This window comes from Myotis yumanensis, unplaced genomic scaffold (assembly GCF_028538775.1).
Source record: "Myotis yumanensis isolate MYYU_CA2020_CCGP unplaced genomic scaffold, mMyoYum1.0.hap1 SCAF_22, whole genome shotgun sequence".
Classification (NCBI taxonomy): domain Eukaryota; kingdom Metazoa; phylum Chordata; class Mammalia; order Chiroptera; family Vespertilionidae; genus Myotis; species Myotis yumanensis.
The window spans coordinates 15,470,392-15,478,283 of record NW_027223773.1 but is presented as its reverse complement, the minus strand read 5'-3'; positions in this window follow the sequence as shown (position 1 = coordinate 15,478,283).

Here is a 7,892-nt window from a genome sequence, read left to right as displayed (position 1 = left end):
ATGCGGCAGGGCCCGGAGGCGGTGGTGCTGGGGGTCCTGGGAGAAGACCTTTGGCACCTGCAGGGCTGAGGCCACGCCCCGCCAGGATGGGCCCACAGACCCTGGTCAGGCGCCCCCTGGGGGCCACGCTGGGCCTTCGCCTTTCTGCCATTTCCCATCCACCAGACCCTCCTCACAGGCGGCTCTGGGGCCAGTCCTGGGGGTTCAGGCCTCAGAGGCGGCCTCGGGGGGTGCAGGTGGAGGTCAGAGCATCGGAGTCCACGGAGCAAGGAAGTCAGAGCGGAGCCAGAGCTGGAAGCCCCCCGAGGAGAGTGGGAGCCAGGAGGCTCCGTGAGCCCAGGGCCCCTTGTTGGAATCCTGAGATCTGCAACGTGAGGGTTAATGTTGAGATTAACGAGCTCAGTGACCCAGGAAACCAGAGGGGCTCGCATGCCCCGCAGGGTGGACGACCTTCCGGAAAGAGTGCACTGGACGCTGGAGACGGGAGCGCTGAGACGGCGGCCCGGGCCCCGCGCGGGGACCTCCCCGAGATGCACACGCGCTCACGGTGCAGCCGAGACCCCGCGGAGCACGCACAGCGCGGGCCGGACGGTGGCACCAGGGTCCCGGGCACCAGAGCCGGACACCACCACACGGGGCTTCCTTCCCCAAGGAGCAGCGCAGGGGCGGGAGAGGCCGTGGCCGGGGTTCCCCACAGAGATGAAGGCCCCGCATCGTCCTCCGGATCCCAGCACCCCGGGCGGGGCGCACCCCTCAGTGCGGGCGGCGGGGACAGGAGCCCGCAGGCCAGTCCTGGAGGAGGAGGCCCAGCTCAGGGTCCCAGCGCTGCTTCCTCCGGGGCCGCCCTGGGCGGCAGGCGACCGACTCCTCCCGTGTCCTCGCGCCGGTCCCTCTGCGCGTGCCTGTCCTCGTCTCCTCCTCCTCTGAGATCACCCCTCATGTGGGACCAGGGCCCATGAGGTGCCCCGTTTTACCTCGTTCACATCTTGAAGGGCCCATCTCCACATACAGCCACGGAGTGGCATCCTGAGGGTTCGGAGGTCAATGTATGAATTTGTGGGTCACCGTTCAGCTCTTCTCTCTCTCTCACACACACACACACACACACACACGCACACGCACACGCGCGCACACACACAGCAGTTCCGGGCATTTTGGATGAGAACAGGGTTGAGCAGGATCCGGACAGAAGGGCAGGTGGCCAGGCACCAGCAGGGCAGGGGCGGGCCAGTCTGGGTGCCAGGCAGGGCTCCGTGGGCTCAGGCCACTGGCAGGTCCTCCCTGGGACACTGCCCTGCAGACCCATCCCATCCCCAGCCACCAGAGAGCAGGTTCTGGGCGCCACCTGGTGGCCCTATTGCGGTATTGCACACGCTCCAGACTCGCCCCCAGGGCCTGTCTGTGACGTGATGGACTCCCTGCTGGAGAGACCGCGGGTGTGGGGCCTGAGGAGTCCATCCACCAGCGGTCACCACCAAGTGACCCATCCGTGCCCCGAGGGTCAGGGATGCCTACAGAGCCAGCGTGCGTCCCCAGACCTCAGCTCCAGGTCCCCGGAAGCTGTGGGTGCCCTTCTTCTCTCCGGCGCAGAACCAGCAGGAGGGGCAGCAGCCGCCTTTTTAATTCTGAAGGTGATGACGCACCACCTTTGCTCTAAAGCTGATGGCAAAGTGCTCACCTCCAACTGTGGCCCCTGGGAGCCCCTAACCCACACCTGCGTGCAGGGGTGACCACCTGGGAGGAGCCCCTGGCGTGTCCCATAGACCCTGCAACCTGGAGTGTGAGTATCTGCCACCTACAGACCTGGACCCCTCTGGCCGCCACCAGCTGACCCTGCCCTCAGGCCCAGGCTGTCTCCCTGGCAGGCACCAGGCTGTCTCCCTGGCAGGCACCAGGGACCCCACTGGGTCCCCACCGTGAAGGTGCCCAGCACAGGACAGGGGACCAGGAGTGTGGCCCCCGAGCTCTGTCCCAAGCACCCATCTCAGTGTCCAGCGCCCAGTGGCCCCCAGAGGTCTCCAAGCACAGCACTCAGGGTGGACGCTCACCACAGGCACAGCCAGCTCAGTCCCCTTGGCCATCCTATTGTGGTAGCTCAGCCTGGCCTGGATGGCGTCAGGTGACCATGGCGGGGGTCTGGTGACCTGGACAAAGGTCAGGTGACCTGGGACAGGGGTCAAGTGACCCAGCAGCCTTCCCAGCAGGAGTCCCATCTGGCCCACTCTTGGCCCCAGGCCCAGCACAGCAGCTCTGAGCTGGGCACCAGCACCAGCACACGCAGGGCTCTGCTGCCCCCGTGTGGCCGTCAGCAGCATCGCAGCACGTGGTCAGCAGGAGGCTCTTCCCAGACCTCTGGCTGGGGCAGGTGGGGCAGGTGGGAGCAGAGGGAAGGGGGCAAAGGGTAGAGGGCAGGGGGAAGGGCAGGCGACATGGACAGCACCCCCTGGGGGGCGGGGGGATCTGGTTCAGCCCGGGGTCCAGGGGAGGGCCCGGTCAGTGGCAGTTCTGTGACCCGCCCTGGCCCCACACCCTCTCAGGGGACTGGCCTCTGGGTCCTGAGAACAACCTCCCAGGGAGGGTCACGCGGGTGCAGGCACAAGGCGTGTCTGCTGTCCTGGGGGCTCCGGGACCAGCCCAGCCTGAGGTTGGAGGCCTGAGGGGGTCCACCGCTCCCTGGTCAGGTGGGGTGCTGTGCTCATCACTGCAGTTTGGGGGACACGCCCCAAGGCGCATACCCACCGCCCACAGAGTGACATTCGGGATCCCCTCTGCACCCTCTCCCAGGTTCCCTTGCGGCAGGGCCCGAAGGCGGTGGCGCTGGGGGTCCTGAGAGAAGGCCTTTGGCACCTGCAGGGCTGAGGCCACACCCTGCCAGGATGGGTGCACAGAGCCGGCTCGGGCGCCCCCTGGGGGCCACGCTGGCCATCGCCTTTCTGCCATCTCCCATCCACCAGACCCTCCTCACAGGCGGCTCTGGGCCAGTTCTGGGGGTTCAGGCCTCAGAGGCGGCCTCGGGGGGTGCAGGTGGAGGTCAGAGCATCGGAGACCATGGAGCAAGGGAGTCAGAGCGGAGCCAGAGCTGGAAGCCCCCCGAGGAGAGTGGGAGCCAGGAGACTCCGTGAGCCCAGGGGCCCCTTGTTAGAATATTCGGATGTGGATCTGCAATGTGTGTGTTAATGTTGTAAGAGCTGAATGGCAAACCCATCCACCCCTGTGAGCACAGAGCAGGTTCTGTCGCCACCTGGTGGCTGTCCTGCGCCATTGCACACGTTCCAGACTCGCCCCCAGGAGCCGCCTTTCCAATCCTGAAGGTGATGATGCACCATCTTTGCTTAAAGCTGTTGGCAAAGTGCTCACCTCATTCCAAGGGCCCCTGGGAGCAGCAAACCCACAGCCACGTGCAGGGGTGACCGCCTGGGAAGCGCCCTGGGGGGTCCCATAGGCCCTGAAACCTGTTACATGAGTCCACCTGTCACCTCGGACCCGGATCCCTCCTGGCTGCCAGCAACTGACCTCCCCTGGAGGCCCGAGTGTCCCCGGGCCCTGCCTATCTCCCTGGCAGGCACCAGGCACCCTCCTGCTGCCCCACTGGGTTTTCACAGTGGCGGTACCTGGGACAGGACAGGGACCAGGAGTGTGGTCCCCAATCTTGTCCCAAGCAACCATCTGTGCCCAAAGCCAGTGCCCCTCGAGGTCTCCAAGCACAGCCCTAGGGTGGACGCTCACCACACGCCCAGCCAGCTCAGCCCCCATGGCCGGGCTATTGTGGTGAGCTCAGCCTGGTGGGCACGGGGTCAAGGTTACCAGGGGTGAGGGAGGGCCTGGTGACCTGGGACACGGTGAGTTGGGAAAGGACTCGAGTGACCTGGGACGGGGGTCAAGTAACGTGGCTGGCCTACCAGCAGGCTGCCCAGCACGCGTCCCCTCTGGCCCACTCCTGGCCCCAGGCCCAGCACAGCAGCTCTGAGCTGAGCACCAGCACCAGCACACGCAGGGCTCTGCTGCCCCCGTGTGGCCGTCAGCAGCATCGCAGCACGTGGTCAGCAGGAGGCTCTTCCCAGACCTCTGGCTGGGGCAGGTGGGGCAGGTGAGAGCAGAGGGCAAGGAGGCAAAGGGTAGAGGGCAGGGGAGGGGCAGGCGACATGGACAGCACCCCCTGGGGGGCGGGGGGATCTGGTTCAGCCCGGGGTCCAGGTCTGGGCCCAGTTAGTGGCAGTTCTGGGACCCGCCCTCGCCCCACACCCTCTCAGGGGACTGGGTCCTGAGAACAACCTCCAGGGATGGTCACGCGGGTGCGGGCACAAGGCGTGTCTGCTGTCCTGGGGGCTCCGGGCCCAGCCCAGCCTGAGTCTGGAGGCCTGAGGGGGTCCCTCCGCTCCCAGGTCAGGTGGGGTGCTGTGCTCATCACTGCAGTTTGGGGGACATTCCCCGAGGCGCATCCCCAGCGCCCACGGAGTGACATTGGGGATCCACTCTGCACCGTCTCCCAGGTTCCCTTGCGGCAGGGCCCGGAGGCGGTGACACTGGTGGTCCTGGGAGAAGGCCTTTGGCACCTGCAGGGCTGAGGCCACGCCCCGCCAGGATGGGCCCACAGAGCCGGCTCGGGCGCCCCCTGGGGGCCACGCTGCGCCTTTGCCGTTGTGCCATCTCCCATCCACCAGACCCTCCTCACTGGCGGCTCTGGGGCCAGTCCTGGGGGTCAGGCCTCAGAGGCGGCCTCGGGGTGTGTGCAGGTGGAGGTCAGAGCATCGGAGTCCACGGGACAAGGGAGTCAGAGCAGAGCCAGAGCTGGAAGCCCCCCGAGGAGAGTGGGAGCCAGGAGGCTCCCTGAGCCCAGGGGCCGTTGTTAGAATCCTGGGATGTGGGACCAGCAATGTGAGGGTTAATGTTGTAAGAGCTCAATGGCAAACCCATCCACCCCTGTGAGCACAGAGCAGGTTCTGTCGCCCCCTGGTGGCTGTCCTGCGCCATTGCACACGCTCCAGACTCGCCCCCTGTGACAGGCTGGACTCCCTGCTGGAGAGACCACGGGGTGGGGCCTGAGGAGTCCGTCCATCACCTGCCGCCTCCACGTGACCCATCCGTGCCCCGAGCGACCAGGGATGCCTACAGAGCCATTGGCGTCCCCAGACCCCGGCTCCAGGTCCCGGAAGCTGGGAGGGGCCCTCCTTGTGGGGCTAGAACCGGCAGGAGAGTTAGCAGGAGCCGCCTTTCCAATTCTGAAGGCGATGACACCATCTTTGCTCTAAAGCTGATGGCAAAGTGCTCACCTCATTCCGGGGGCCCCTGGGAGCAGCAAACCCACACCCACGTGCAGGGGTGACCTCCTGGGAAGTGCCCCTGGGGGGGTCCCATAGGCACTGAAACCTGTTACGTGAGTCCACCTGTCACCTCGGACCGGGAACCCTCCTGGCTGCCACCCACTGACCTCCCCTGGAGGCCCGAGTGTCCCTCAGGCCCAGGCTGTCTCCCTGGCAGGCACCAGGCACCGCCTCCTGCCCCACGGGGTCCCCACCGTGGAGGTGCCCAGGACAGGAGAGGGGACCAGAGTGAGGTCCCTGAGCTCTGTCCCAAGCACCCATCTCAGTGTCCAGCGCCCAGTGGCCCCTCGAGGTCTCCAAGCACTGCCCTCAGGGTGGACGCTCACCACAGGCACATGCATCTCAGCCTCATGGCTGTCCTATTGTGGTAGCTCAGCCTGGCGGGGATGGGGTCAGGTGACCATGGGTGAGGCTCTCGTGACCTGGACAAGGGTCAGGTGACCTGGGACAGGATCAGGTGACCCAGCAGGCAGCCCAGCAGGCGTCCCCTCTGGCCCACTCCTGGCCCCAGGCCCAGCACAGCAGCTCTGAGCTGAGCACCAGCACCAGCACACACAGGGCTCTGCTGCCCCCGTGTGGCCATCAGCAGCATCGCAGCACGTGGTCAACAGGAGACTCTTCCCAGACCTCTGGCTGGGGCAGGTGGGGCAGGTGGGAGCAGAGGGAAGGGGGCAAAGGGTAGAGGGTAGCGGGAGGGGCAGACGACATGGACAGCACCCCCTGGAGGGCGGGGGGATCTGGTTCAGCCCGGGGTCCAGGGCTGGGCCAGGTCAGTGGCAGTTCTGTGACCCGCCCTGGCCCCACACCCTCTCAGGGGACTGGCCTCTGGGTCCTGAAAACAACCTCCAGGGAGGGTCACGCGGGTGCGGGAACAAGGCGTGTCTGCTGTCCTGGGGGCTCCGGCCCAGCCCAGCCTGAGGTTGGACTCCTGAGGGGGTCCCTCCGCTCCCAGGTCAGGTGGGGTGCTGTGCTCATCACTGCAGTTTGGGGGACACTCCCCAAGGCGCCTCCCCACCGCCCACAGAGTGACATTCGGGATCCCCTCTGCACCCTCTCCCAGGTTCCCTTGCGGCAGGGCCCGGAGGCGGTGGTGCTGGGGGTCGTGGGAGAAGGCCTTTGGCACCTGCAGGGCTGAGGCCACGCCCGCCAGGATGGGTGCACAGAGCCGGCTCGGGCGCCCCCTGGGGGCCACGCTGGCCATCGCCTTTCTGCCATTTCCCATCCACCAGACCCTCCTCACAGGCGGCTCTGGGCCAGTCCTGGGGGTTCAGGCCTCAGAGGCGGCCTCGGGGGGTGCAGGTGGAGGTCAGAGCATCGGAGTCCACGGGGCAAGGGAGTCAGAGCGGAGCCAGAGCTGGAAGCCCCCCGAGGAGAGTGGGAGCCAGGAGGCTCTCTCAGCCCAGGGGGCCCCTTGTTAGAATATTCGGATGTGGATCTGCAATGTGTGTGTTAATGTTGTAAGAGCTGAATGGCAAACCCATCCACCCCTGTGACCACAGAGCAGGTTCGCGCGCCGCCTCGTGGCTGTCCTGCGCCATTGCACACGCTCCAGACTCGCCCTCAGGAGCCGCCTTTCAATTCTGAAGGCGATGACGCACCATCTTTGCTCTAAAGCTGATGGCAAAGTGCTCACCTCATTCCGTGGGCCCCTGGGAGCAGCAAACCCACACCCACGTGCTGGGGTGACCGCCTGGGAAGCGCCCCTGGGGGGTCCCATAGGCTCTGAACCTCTTATGTGAGTCCACCTGTCACCTCGGACCCGGATCCCTCCTGGCTGCCACCAACTGACCTCCCCTGGAGGCCCGAGTGTCCCCTTTCTACACTCTTTCCTCACGTTGGGAGATGATTACTATTTGTTTTGTAGCTATTTTGTAGACTTTCACTTCTAAATGTGAGGAAAGATTGTAAAAAGGTGATTGTAAAGGGTAGTGAGCACACTATAGCACAGGGTCAAAAACCACAAGGAATTCTCTGAAAAGCAGCAGTGAAGTTTACAAACGAGTTAGAAAATGTGCTAATCCCTTCTCACCATGAGGAAGGCGTGTAGAAGGTGCTGGTACATGAAGGGCAATCCCTGCTAAAGAGCCGTGAGCACAGCATAGCACAGTGTGCGAAACCACAGGGAATGCTCCGAAAGCAGCAGTAAAAGGTACAAAATAGTGAACAGCTGGAAATCCCTTCTAAATGGGAGGAAAGAGTGTAGAAAGGTGTTTGACAAAGCGTGGAAATCATTGCTAAGGAGCTGTAAGCACACTACAGCACACTGTCAGAAACCACTAGGAATTGACTCAAAAGCAACAGTAAAGTCTACGAAATAGTAAGAAAACCTGTGGAAATCACTTCCAAATGTGAGGTAAGATGGTAGAAGTGTATTTGTACAATGCGAGGAAACCACTGCTAAAGAACAGTAACCACACTATAGCGCAGGGTCAAAAACCACAAGGGCCGTAACCGGTTTGGCTCAGTGGATAGAGCGTCGGCCTGCGGACTGAAGGGTCCCAGATTCAAAATTCCGGTCAAGGGCATGTACCTTGGTTGCAGGCACATCCCCAGTGGGAGATGTGCAGGAGG